The sequence below is a fragment of the Vigna umbellata genome, chromosome 11, assembly GCF_029865625.1.
Source record: "Vigna umbellata cultivar VRB3 chromosome 11, Vumbellata_1.0, whole genome shotgun sequence".
Taxonomy (NCBI): Eukaryota; Viridiplantae; Streptophyta; class Magnoliopsida; order Fabales; family Fabaceae; genus Vigna; species Vigna umbellata.
In genome coordinates, this window is record NC_142175.1 from 29,435,886 (window position 1) to 29,449,396 (window position 13,511).

General features: G+C 27.0%; 1 pseudogene; it reads left to right on the forward strand.

The window, feature by feature from the left end:
* The first annotated feature begins 10,000 nt into the window (after positions 1–10,000).
* On the forward strand, positions 10,001–13,066 carry LOC148191450 (farnesyl pyrophosphate synthase 1-like; annotated as a pseudogene).
* Positions 13,067–13,511: the final 445 nt, after the last annotated feature.

Sequence of the window (13,511 nt, forward strand, 5' to 3'; positions counted from 1 at the left end):
GGAATTTTAAAACTACTTTTAAGATGTAAAAGCTAAATCTATTCAAATCAGCTTCAATGTTAATGTACATTATACATGGTAACATTACATGTTTAAATTAACACGACATCAAATTAAACATATTTATAATATCAAAGTGATACGCTCCAATTGTTTTTCTTTTATCTCATTATAGTTAGTTCCACGTAAACTTTTTCAAATATTTTTTTTAGTTTGGTGATGCATCTTATGCTTGTTTGACCAAAATATTAAATATTTTTTTATTTAAGTTTTAGTACATGTTTCAAGAGTTATTATGGATTTTAAAAGAAAATTATTAAATATTAAATATTTTAAGTTATATTTTTTATTTCATTTAGTATAATTGTATTTTATTGAATTCAATATTTATTAGTAGTCAAAACTTATACTTCTAATTCAACAATCCAGGCCATAAGTTTGGCTTTTGGTAAAATAATTATTATTTATTAAGAAGATTGATTTGAATTATTAAATATATTATCTATTTTAAGTATGAAGTATGTTTATTCTAGATTTGTTTTTAAAAAACGTTAAAAAAAATTAAACTGCTTTAAGTCTTAATTTCTACCCTTGAACATGAAATAATTATAATATTTTTTTTGACAAATATACGTTAACTAACTTGAAAACAATCATTAAAATAGAAATAGAGTAAGAAAAATATAGATAGTTACAATATGTTTTAAATTTCAAATGTGAGAAAACTAAAGAATAAATCACAATGGAAATGTGGATCTTGTTACTCTCTTAAAATTCTTCCATGACAATTAATTGTAAATTATAATTTTGTATGTGACGAATCCAACACTTTTCACTCGTTCACTTATACATAAGTTTATATATATGTGATAGAAACTATTAATACACACATAGGTTTTTACACTAGATATTGTCCGCTTTAGGTCAACCTCTCGCGGATTTGCTTATGGTACCACTTCAAAATGTCTCTTATCAATGGAGGTATCTTATGTGTATATAAACTCATGTTCATCTCTTCTTTTATCTAATGTGAGATTTTGTTTGTAGTTAACAAATGTATCAAAAGATGTTTGATTTGCATTTAATATAATTCAATGTACTAAAGATATATCCAGATATATAGTTATGAAAAGAGTATAATTTTTTGGTTAAACTTACTCTAACACATTAGTATCACGGATGAATGCAGATTTATAATGAATGAAATGGTGATAATTATGTCAACGTTGATTTTTTATTTTTTTTATAAAGATGGTGTTATTTGTATCTTACAGGTTACATTTATTTTTGTGTGGGATACTGAAATTGTGACTACCAGTAAAACATACTTTATATACATATTTATAGTATTATTATATATCAATTATATTTTTATTTGTTTTATTTTTAGTTTTTAGTTCATTTTATCTCATTAATAATAATATTTTGTAATTTTAGCTTATTTGATATTTGTTTAATATTTCAGTCATATATCTATTTGTGGTATTGAATTATACACCTTCATCATTTTAATACGGATATATGGATTTCTTGATTTGAATTGTTTTGCTTTTTTTTTCTTCTATTTCATGATTTATTATACTAAATTTTGTCTCGTTTAGATAACCTATTATAGGTCTTTAATTGTGAGTGGTAGTGTTTCATGAGTCGAGGGAGTTTAGTTTCAAGAAAAAAATATTTTAAGATAAGGGAAGTTAGTGATATTTTTATATATGTTCATGCTTTGATTTGATAAAAGAATTTATAAAGTAGTGATACGTTAGTACGCATGGTTGACTATAAGCTTAATTGAAATAGCATGAAATTATGAGATGTGTGATAAATTGAACGTGATTGAAATGATAGTGTAATTGTATTTTGAGTCATATAATCTAGTATGTATAAGATTAGTGAAATTGTATGATGAATTGATTTGTGTTATGGAATGAAGTAGTGAAATCATGGGATGTGCCTATGGTTTATGATTGATGAATAGCCTAAGATCCATCACTTGGTCAATTTGACCCACATAATGTATTTTTAAACGCGCATATGTACGCTTTTTGGGAACTAAAACACTTGTAAAAGTGGTTAGATGGACCAAATGGATGATATAATACACCTATATAAATTGTGGTTTTATGTAGACTTATTAAGCGAGAGTGAGAAAGTGTAATTCTAAAGAGTTCTAAACGTTCCACTCACTGAGTGAGTTAGAGCTTATTGAGCGAGCTTGATAAAACAAGCTTATAAGGGCTTGCTTGTTGAGTAAGCAAAATGGTCACTGGACGAGTTTATTTTTAAGAAATCTAGAGAGCTCGTGATGGTTGGGCAAGGGTTGAGTTTGTTGGGCAAATATGCAGGATTTTAGCTCTAGTGTCGAAGTTGCTAGGCAAAACACTTTTTTAGTGGTCAAGTTTACATCCATGAGTATTTGACTAAGCGAGAAGGGAACTTGCTAAGCGAATATGTGATGATTGAAAATATGAGGTTTCAATGATGATTATTGTGTTGATTTAATATAATATGATTTTAAATTTTGGAATATAATGAACACTTGGAAGGATCATGGGTTCTAGTAAAGGTATATGTTAGGTTGCATAGAAATTGGGTATTGTGCTATGTAACAAATGAGTTAAGTGTACATTTTATGGATGAACATGTTGTATGAATGAGAAAGAAAAATTAAGTTTCAGTGATAATGATAAGTTATTGGTTATTGTTTAAGTTTGTGAATTTCATATATTGTTATTTGTGTGTATTGTATGACTCTGATTAATTATGAGGAGAATTGACACATTGTCTAGGATCATCCTAACTCTACTAAACTCATATAGATAATAGAGTTTAGGTGGCTAGAATTGAAGAATGTTCTTAAAGTGAAATTTGGTACAAGAACACATTTTTGGTTAAGTTATAGTGAACTAACTTTTTCACTAGAGATTTTCTTTAGCAAAATTGTTTATTATAGTGTTTTACAAGGTTACATGACATGTGCATGACTTCATGAACATTCAACTTAATATATGTCCTTCTGAAATTTTAGTGTTGAATGTATTTGTATTTATGAATTATTATTATATGATATGACCATTAATATTTTAAATTTTAATATTATTAAGTGTACGATGAATATATCTTACTAAAATTTCACTAAATAACCCTTATTTTCTATGTTTCAGTGGTTTTATTTTTTTTACGAAATTGTAAATTATATGTAGGTAAAAAATATATAGATGAGAGAGCGAGTGTGGTGATTATTAAGTGTTTAATAGTTAATAAGTATAACTTAAATATATAAATGTTTTATTATATTGATCTTTCTAATTTATAAAAATTTTAAATTATGAGTTTTCATTTTGTAAATACATATTATATATTTATAATTTTGATTATTCTTAATACTTTAACCAGTAAGATAATTTTACGTGTTACAATAATAATAATAATTATTATTGTTTCTGTATGGATGTGAAACCGAGATACGAACCTAACAAATCTCCACTGCTCCTTCCTGTGATGCGGTTACTGTGATATCTCTCTTCCTGCGTTATGCTCTCTGAGGGGAAAATGGGCTGGGTACCTGCAAAGGCACTCCGACGCTCAAGTCAGAAAAGGGATCTCCTGAATCTTTTCAGTACAAAGTGATCAAGAAGAAGAATAATTTATCTCTCTTAATTTCTCTAAGGGAAAAAACGTACCTTTTTGCTGGTGTGCTTTGCATATTTAAAACAGGATAATAAACCGTTTACCTGGAAATCCGGACAGTTATCTTTGCGTGATTGGTGGCGTTAGCTAATATTTGTAACTGCTTATTCTTAACTGCTGAACCGTTTACTATGATATCGCTCAGTATATGTCGACCACTGTTTGTGTCGACATAAACATATGAAATGTCGTGCAAGCGATATATGTCGCGACATCGTTGCTGGCTTGTCGACTACCAGTATGTCGACATCAACAAAATGAGTGCCGACATCAACAAACGATTGGCGTTAAGAAGTGTTCGCTACTCCTGCGATCGTGACATTCCGTGGTACTCGTCGACCGTTGGTGAATTTAGGTATCCTACGGTACAATTATTATTATTTATATTACGTTAGAATAAAAATTGATCTTTTTTATTTAGCTTCTATCAATTAATATATTATTTTAATCAATTTCTTATTGAAAAAATTAATAAAATAATCATACTTAAAGACTTTTCTTTACGAGGGAAAAGTTATGGGTGAAAAGTTTTCTTGTTTTTCGAAATTTCGCGCTTCTTTTTCTGGATTTAATTCTCTTTTATCCATTTGTACACTTTCCATCTACGAAACAAACAGAAGCTAAATTTGGTTTCTCTTATTTGACCTTATAAAAAGCAATACAACGGGAACGATTTTGAATTAGATTTAAGAAAAAAAATCTTCACGTGAGCTGAAAATTCAACTCTTTTAAATTATAAAAAAATTACTTATAAAACATCATTTTATTCTTTTTAAATATCTTATATAGTAATAAATTAAACATTTACAGTAAAAATATTTGGATTGATTTTTAGAATAATCTCTTCAAATAAAATTTGTTGGGAGAGGATTTTATTAAGTTTCCTAAAAATACAATTTGGAAAGTTGAAATCTAACTTTTCAAGCTAAAATAAATATTTTATTGGGAAATGTCATCATTATTGTTAGATTATTTTATATGATTATAAATGAAAAAGAGACACGTGCCTCTATATTTTAAAGAAAAATTAATATTAATAATAGTACTATATGTAAAAATAATAGGTGATTACATTATAGAAAGATAGGACGAGAAATAAGGCATTCCATATTCTTAATTTCAATAAATTTTATTTTATATATATATATACGTAACTTTGACAAAAAAAAATTTCATCCTCGTAATATATGGATTCTAAATTTTAAAATTGAATTTATTTGAATAATTTTTGATTTTTTATATTTTATTTTAAATTAAAAATAAAAATTATTAAAATACTCCTATGTTTAAGATATCTTTTGTATGAATAGAAATTTTTTTATAAACTAAAATTTGATATTTTTAAGAAAATAGAAATGCAAGATTAAGTCATTTTATTTATTTTTAAAATAAATGGACTTCTTCTCTCTATCTATTTATATATATATATTATATATATATATATATATATATATATATTATATATATATATATATATATATATAATATATATATATATATATATATATATATATATATATATATATATATAATATATATATATATATATATATATATATATATATATTATGTGATATGAGATCAAATCGTATCCCATTTATCATAAACACAGTGAATAATAGAAATAAAAGGCAACATGAAATTTACTTGAAACTTATCATGATTTTCATTGTGTTTTTTTTTTCTAAAACTCAAATGGTTTCAATCTTAGTAATATTTCTGAATCGTAATTAAATATAAATTTTCTGAATGTTTGAAAATTGAAATAATTTATCTATTAATCACATTTATATTAATTGTAAGTAATTAGAAATAATTAACTTTTGGTTTAGGGTTTTCTATAAGAAAAATTATTTTCCTTTTGAGCTCCAAAATTGAAAATTGTTACTTTTGTTAGTCTATACTAATTAATATTCGTTTGAAATAAAAAGTTAAATGACTATTCTAGAGTAAGATATACTGTATATTATTAGTATATTAAATTTGTAAAATATAACTCTTGAAACTTGTACAGTATATATTATTCATTTACAATTTTTTTTTTAAAATAACCGTGCATCTCACACGTTAACTTAACATATCAGTTTTTTTCTTTTAGACATAAAAGAAATAATTAATTAGTAAAATTAAAACGAAAGTTAATTATATCTTTCGTCCTTAAATTATTTTAAAATATCAAGAATATTATGTTACTTTATTTTAGGTTTAATAGCCAATTTAGTCCCCACTTTGGTTGAAAAATCTCAATTTAGTCCCTCGTTATAAAAGTGTTTTACATTAGTCCTAACTTTTAAAATAGTGGATCAGATTGGTCCCTTTCGTTAAATATAAGTTAACGAAATTAATGGATGATGATGTGACACAGCTTAAAGCTGATGTGTTAGATTGGTCCCTCGTTAGCTTTAAGTTGTGTCACATCATCATCCATTAATTTTGTTAACTTATATTTAACAGAAAGGACTAATCTGACCCACTATTTTAAAAGTTAGGACTAATTCAAAACACTTTTATAACGAGGGACTAAATTGAGATTTTTCAACCAAAGTGAGGACTAAATTGGCTATTAAACCATTTTATTGTTTTTTTATAAATATTTTGAAAGGTTATCATATCACCATATAATCTTATACTTATGAGAAAAACTTGTTTCACAATATTCTTATATATATATATATATATATATATATATATATATATATATATATATATATATATATATATATGAGAAAATTGGAGCCAAGATAGTTTTTTTCAAGTGATATTCATAAAGATGGAAAACTGCTATACAATTAGCCTTATTCCTGCCAAGACTAAGAATAGTAGGTGAGAAAAGAGAGGGAAAATGCATTTATAGGACTTTTATTCTTGCACTAATTTTCATGTTTTTGTATATACGAAAATTGCTATAAAAAGAATCAACTAAAATTATTGATTGTTTCACTATATAAAAATATATATTGAATTTCTTTTAATTAAATAATCATATTTTAAAATAAAATTAGTAATATTTATTGCGTACAAGTAAATTATAAAAATTATACATCCATAAAAATATTAAAATTAAAATATTATAAAAAAAATTAACTAAACTTTTTGGCATGTTTTAGTATAGATAAGATTTATTAACTAAATAATTTGAATAACTCTTTTGAGAAATTGAATTACATTAGTCTTAATATCAAAAGAATAATATTCAAGGATTTCAATTAAATACTATCCTTTGTTTTTTATTTAAAGTGATCACTGTTACATAAATTTTAATAATAGGACAGTTATATTACAATCATTAAAAACATATTAAATAATTCATTAAAATATCATATAGATGCAAATTATATATATATATATATATATATATATATATATATATATATATATATATTCAATAAAAAATAATTATGCAGCATTATATTTAAACATACTCATATTTAAATACTAATATGAGGTAATACAAAATTATATTAATCTAAACCTAGAGCATACAGTTTATAAGAATTTCTGTTATTACCAATTAAAATAAATATATCAGTAAATTCAAATTTATTGATGAATTTTATAATTTAAATTATTATGAATATTTTCACTAATAAGAAATCCATTCATATAATTCGTCAGTAATTATTTTAATGATTTAAAATTTATATTATCGATAAATTTTTATTATTATCAATAACTTGTATCATCAATAAAAAATATTTTCTTGTAATGAATAAATAAAAGTAACATATTATTATATATGCATTAATATTAAAAATGTTTTTAAAAACAGGAAAATCGGAGTTGAGAATATTGATGACATATTTGTAATTAAAATTAATTTTTAATTAATAATCATTTTAAAATATTTATTGAGTATCATATTTAATTAGACGGTTTTAAAATTATTGTTATATATATATATATATATATATATATATATATATATATATTTAATTCTCAAACTCCTTTTCAGCTAACTCCCGAATCTACAATTGCTTGAGCAATGGACAGACCAAGTTTGATCATGTCGCGGATCAACCAAACAATGACTAAAGGCACGCTTACTCGAAATCTTTAATTCAAACACAGATAAACAAGTAAATAAAAAGAAAGGAAGAGAATGCAAAACAGAGCAAATGAAATACAAACATGCTTGAATGTTAGTGAATATTGTTAAGCAATTCTTTCTCAAGACTTTCCTATTTTTTGTTGTGCAGTTTTCCTTAGGCAAAAAACTTCTAAATCAACAACTAATTTTCTTTAAGCATATAGGTTGAAAGTCCTACATCGACTAGAGATAAAACGTTATGAGTGGATGCAAACCTCACCTTACAAATCAATTTTGTGAGATTGAGTTAAATTTAAAATTTACTTATAACATGGTATCAGAACTATGATTAAAATTTATTCTAACAATATTTATTGTTTGTTGTACATATTATTCCACCTTAAATAAGCAAATAAGTTATAGCAAATGAGGTAAGTATGAATCTGTTGTATGAACGAAAACGCTAATTATTCATTGTGAACAAGAACCCTAAATAATCGGTCGAAGATAAAAAATATTTCAGAAAACAAAAACAGAGCTCATGCGAAAATTTGTGCGAACATAAATATTAAATGCAAAATAGCAGAATATCAATGTTGATCTCGAAGAAACAATTATAAGGGTACACAGTGTTCATGAAGAAGTAGAAGCAGTCACGTTCATGAAGAAATGGTGATGGAAGAGTTCAATTCTAGAACGAGTGGAGTAATTTAGAAAAAACAATTATATTAAATAAAATATTAACTAAGTTTAAAGTTATTCAAATAGTATTAGCAGTAAACAAGATTGTCACAATGGTAAACAATTTTTAGTGTTTATCATAATAGTTAAAATGGAACCTCTAATAATATATATATATATATATATATATATATATATATATATATATATATATATATATATATATATATATATATATATAATTTTTAAATCACTTGTTATTTATTTTGCGTGGAGTATAGGGTTGGGGTCTATTGTTTAAATTGCTATTGATAAAGATTTAGGCCTAATTGATCGTCTAAACTATTTAGAGAATACCTGCATAAAACATTCAGATGTTAAGTTGACAATTATGAATTAATGGTATAATAAATATAAATCTATTATTTTCTTATCTCAAAACTATATTTATAAATTTTAGAGTAAAATTTTAATTAATAATAATCTATGATCCAAATATAATTAATCATACTTTTTATTTTTATTTTCCGGTTGAATATTCTCATTAATAATTTATTGGATGATTTAAGTTAAGATTAACTATTTAGTCTTTTAATTTATTGGATAATTAAATTAAAACATGTAGTCATCAAATCTATTAGTTTTTTCTCATTTATTTTTATCCAAGCAAAATTTGCCAATTTGATTTATTGATAGAAATTAATATGTAGTAATGATAAGGAATTTACCATAACTGCTTAACGAATTCAGCTGTATATATAAGACAAACCAAGTTTGAAATCAAAAGATTTAAGAAGTGAATATCAGTCATATGACTGTTCTGGAACAATATTTGACCCAAGTGGCCGAATAAATTTGATGACTTTGACCAAATGCAAACATTCACATGGCAGAAGAAGTTAGTTTAGCCACTTAACCATGTTCTTGAATAAACTATAATTTTAATATCGAAAAAATAGTTAATTTACTTCATGCATAAAATATATACTAATAATTGAATATATATTTACCAATATACTAATAAAATAAATACTCTTCTTATCTATCTGTCTCACACTCATATATATACATATATATATATATATATATATATACATATATATATATATATATTAAAACTTTAATCCTTTAACAACGACAATAAATTATGTGTCATTATTTTATTGATCTATATATTTAAAATGGATCCATCAAGCACTACAAAAATTTTTAATTTTAGGAGAGGTTTTTTTCCGGCGGTTTTCAAAACCTCGGAAAATTTCCGACGGTTTAAAAGAAACCGCCCGTAACATTTATAATTTTTAATTTTTAAAATAATGTTTTTGCGCCTTCATTCTTTCTGCTTTTTTTTCCCAAACCACTATCTTCTTTTTCCTTATGCCTTCATTTTCTCCCAAATCACAATTTTCATTTCGCTGCACCTCTCCGCCACCGCTGCCTGAAGCTTAATTCCATTCTCCGCTGCTCCTCTTCCTTCTCCGAGAAGCACCACACAAACTCCCCCAACTCCGATGACGTCGTCGAGCTTCCTCTCTTCCCTCTCCCTCTGGTGCTCTTCCCCGGCGCCATCCCCCCTTGCAGATCTTCGAGTTCCCCTACTGCATCATGATGCACACACTCCTCCAAACAAACCTCCGCTTCGGCGTCATCTACACGGATGCCGTCTCCGGAACTACCGCCGTTGACTGTGTCGGCGAAGTCATAAAGCATGAGAGCCTCATGGATGACCGCTTTTTCCTCATCTGTAAGGGCCAGGAAAGGTTCTGAGTGAACAGTGTGGTGCGCACGAAACCTTACCTGGTCTCGCAGGTGACGTGGCTCGAGGACCGACCATCTCCCTCCATCGACCTCGATCTGGACAGGCTGGCAACCGATGTGGAGACCTACATGAAGGTATTTTACTTGATTTAAGATGATGATGTTTAATGCAAATCATTAAGAAATTATTTGTTAATGTTTCTCATTTTGTTTGTTGTAAATCATTTACGTTCATATGAATTTCCAACAGTTCATCGTGATGTGATCAAGCGCCTTGTGAAAGACAAGTCAGAGAAAGTAGTAGCTGGTGTTGATGATGATTTTATTTCAGAACTCAAGCCTCTATCAAAAGAAGCCTGTAATTTCCACTTTACAATATGACAGTTGAAAGCTTTTGCTTTTCTTGTTTAAATGATTAAACAACTTCTAATGGTTTCAGAGTTTACTGTGATGATGGCATCTTGTTTTGATTAGGTAATTATCACTGATAATTTATTAATCTCTAGTTATTGCATCGTGTAGATTGGGATAATTGCAGCAAATGATGGAGTTTTACTAAGAAACCATATTCCACGCATTCTTAAGAACCATTTCAGGGGAAAGCTATATTAAGTAGATCTTCTTGATTTGTTTAATGAGGTAGTACAAATGTCAAAGTTTAAGTTATATGGGACTATTCTAATCAATATACTAAAATGTTACCATCTTGCTTTTTTCCTTTAGGTTGAGTTCCAGACTGCTTCAGGACAGATGATAGATCTAATTACCACACTGCAAGGAAGAAAAGACCTGTCCAAATACACATTAACTCTGTGAGTACGGGAAAACAAGGAGAACAATTGGAGAGAAATTATCATTGCTTAACCACTTTTTTGACAAACATGAAATCATGTATCATATGTAAATGTGACTAAAACAACTATAAGAAAAAAAAGTATAAATTCTTCTGCTAGAGAGTAAATCACGTCCTTTCTATAGAGTGCAATCAAGTGTATTCCGTAAAACCTGACTGGAAGCTGACACTAGAAGAGAGATAACTGCTGCCTTTTCCTAGTTCCTTCTTACACAGGTTACATGTGCATTGCTCATGGCGGGTGAGAATCTGGAAAACCATGTTGATGTGAAGAACATTCTTGTTGAGATGGGAACCTACTTTCAAGTACCGGTAATACTTTGCTAGTATAGTTTTGATCGCTTCTCTTAAGACCATTTAGACTCTAGAATGATGTCTGTCTAGTGTATACTTTCACTATCAGCTTAAAATATTTCATAAAAAACCGTATTTTGACGTATCTTTTCCCTTCCCCTTCCCCCTCTAATTTTAGGATGATTATTTGGATTGCTTTGGGGATCCTGATACTATTGGAAAGGTGAGAATCCTGGATAATTAATGGGACCAGATAGGTACAGATAGGTACAGATATTAAAAATTTTAAATGCTCTTGGTTAGTTGCGAAAGCTTTGAAGCTTACCAATGAGCAACAAAAGAAAGTTCTATACGTAAGTGATCATCTTAATATATCCCGCATTTATCCTGTGATAACACTGCACTAAATCACTAATTTTTGCGGTTTGCAGGACAACTATGGGAGTGCAGATCCAGAAAATGTTGCTAAAGTAAAGGCCCTGTATAACGAGCTTAATCTTAAGGTTTGAACTTCATCTACATCTACCTCATTAATAATTTGAGGAGTATGAGAGAAAGAGCTATGAGAAACTTTTACTTCCTACTGTATTGTTTTACAAATGCTTTACTTATTAATTATATCACCCAGTCTCATAGTCTGCAAAATTATAATCTGTTTGATTTTGAAAATTCCTCATTCTTGGATAGTAAATAAAAACCTTGAATCTTCTTTACTATGGCAACCTGTTTTAATGTATGATAGAACAACAGAGAATGATAATCACTGTTTTGTTGTAATTAAGAACAATATGATAGCTACAATCTTTCTTTGATCTTCGGTTAGTTTTATGAGCCATAAACAAAATATTATTTCTCACAATTCTAAATCATCAAACTACAATATGCCATAACAGACTTCTTTTAGTTTTTGTTTGATTAAATTGTTCGTTCAGTCTTTAAAAGTGTGATTCACATTTAATTATGCACGTATTAAAATGTTAAGAAGTGACTGATATCATTACTTATGTGCAGTATTAAAATTTTAATTATGCACGTATTAGTTTAATACTAAAATTGAAATATGGATAAAATTATTCCAAGAATAGCTTCAAAAATTTATTTATTTTTATTAAATGTGAGTTAGTCTTTTGTTATTCTTTTCTCAATAAAGTCTTTTGTCAAGTCCTATTACCTTCTTTTACCACTAATATTGTTCTAATATTTCTGTCTCTCCATAATGCAGACTTGTTGTAAAAGCATATGTATTTATGATTTTCAATTTTGGCCTTAAATTAAGTGTATGATAATGTTTCTGTTACTGAAAATTTATGGCTATTTAACTTTGTTTCAAATATATTTTTTAATTTATCCAGGATTCAAAAACTCGGTTTTTACTCTTTTTTCATTTCACCTTGGAAAATGTTGACACTTCACTTCCTATTATTATTAATGAATGTATCTTAATTTGAATTAATATTGAAAGTGTTATGACATGTTTTCTAAGTTGGTTATGTAGTTTCTAATATATCATATTTTAATATTTTTCAATTATCAATAATTTAATAATTTTTTTAATATATTATCAATAATTATTGTTTTATATTATAGGTATTTGAAAAAGAAGTGTTTCAAATAAAGACGATAAAAAAGTATCAAATGATGAAGACGATGAAGAAGTATCAAATGATGAAGAAGTATCAAATAATGAAGATGATGAAGAAGTATCAGACGATGAAGACGATGAAGACGATGAAGACGATGAAGACGATGAAGAAGTACAAAACTGATGATTATTATTCATAACATGTTTATTTTAATTTTTAGGAAACATTAATTGTATTTCTAATATTTATAATTTATATAATAATATTTTGGTATATATTTAATGTTTACATTTTATTTTGGTTTCATATTATTTAATTTTAGTTTATTTATGATAATCAAATAATTTGAATAATAAAAAATATTATTTATATTTCTGGAGGTTTTGGAAACCCAACTATGTAAACTCAGTAATTACCGGCGGTTTTGGGAAACCCTCACAATTACCGGCGGTTTTCGGAAAACCCCCGCTAATACCGGCGGTTTTCGGAAAACCCCCGCTCATACCGGCGGTTTTCGAAAAACCCCCGCTAATACCGGCGGTTTTCGGAAAACCCCCGCTAATACCGGCGGTTTTCGAAAACCCCCGTTAATTCCGGCGGTTTTTCAAAAAACCGCCGGTAATTATTT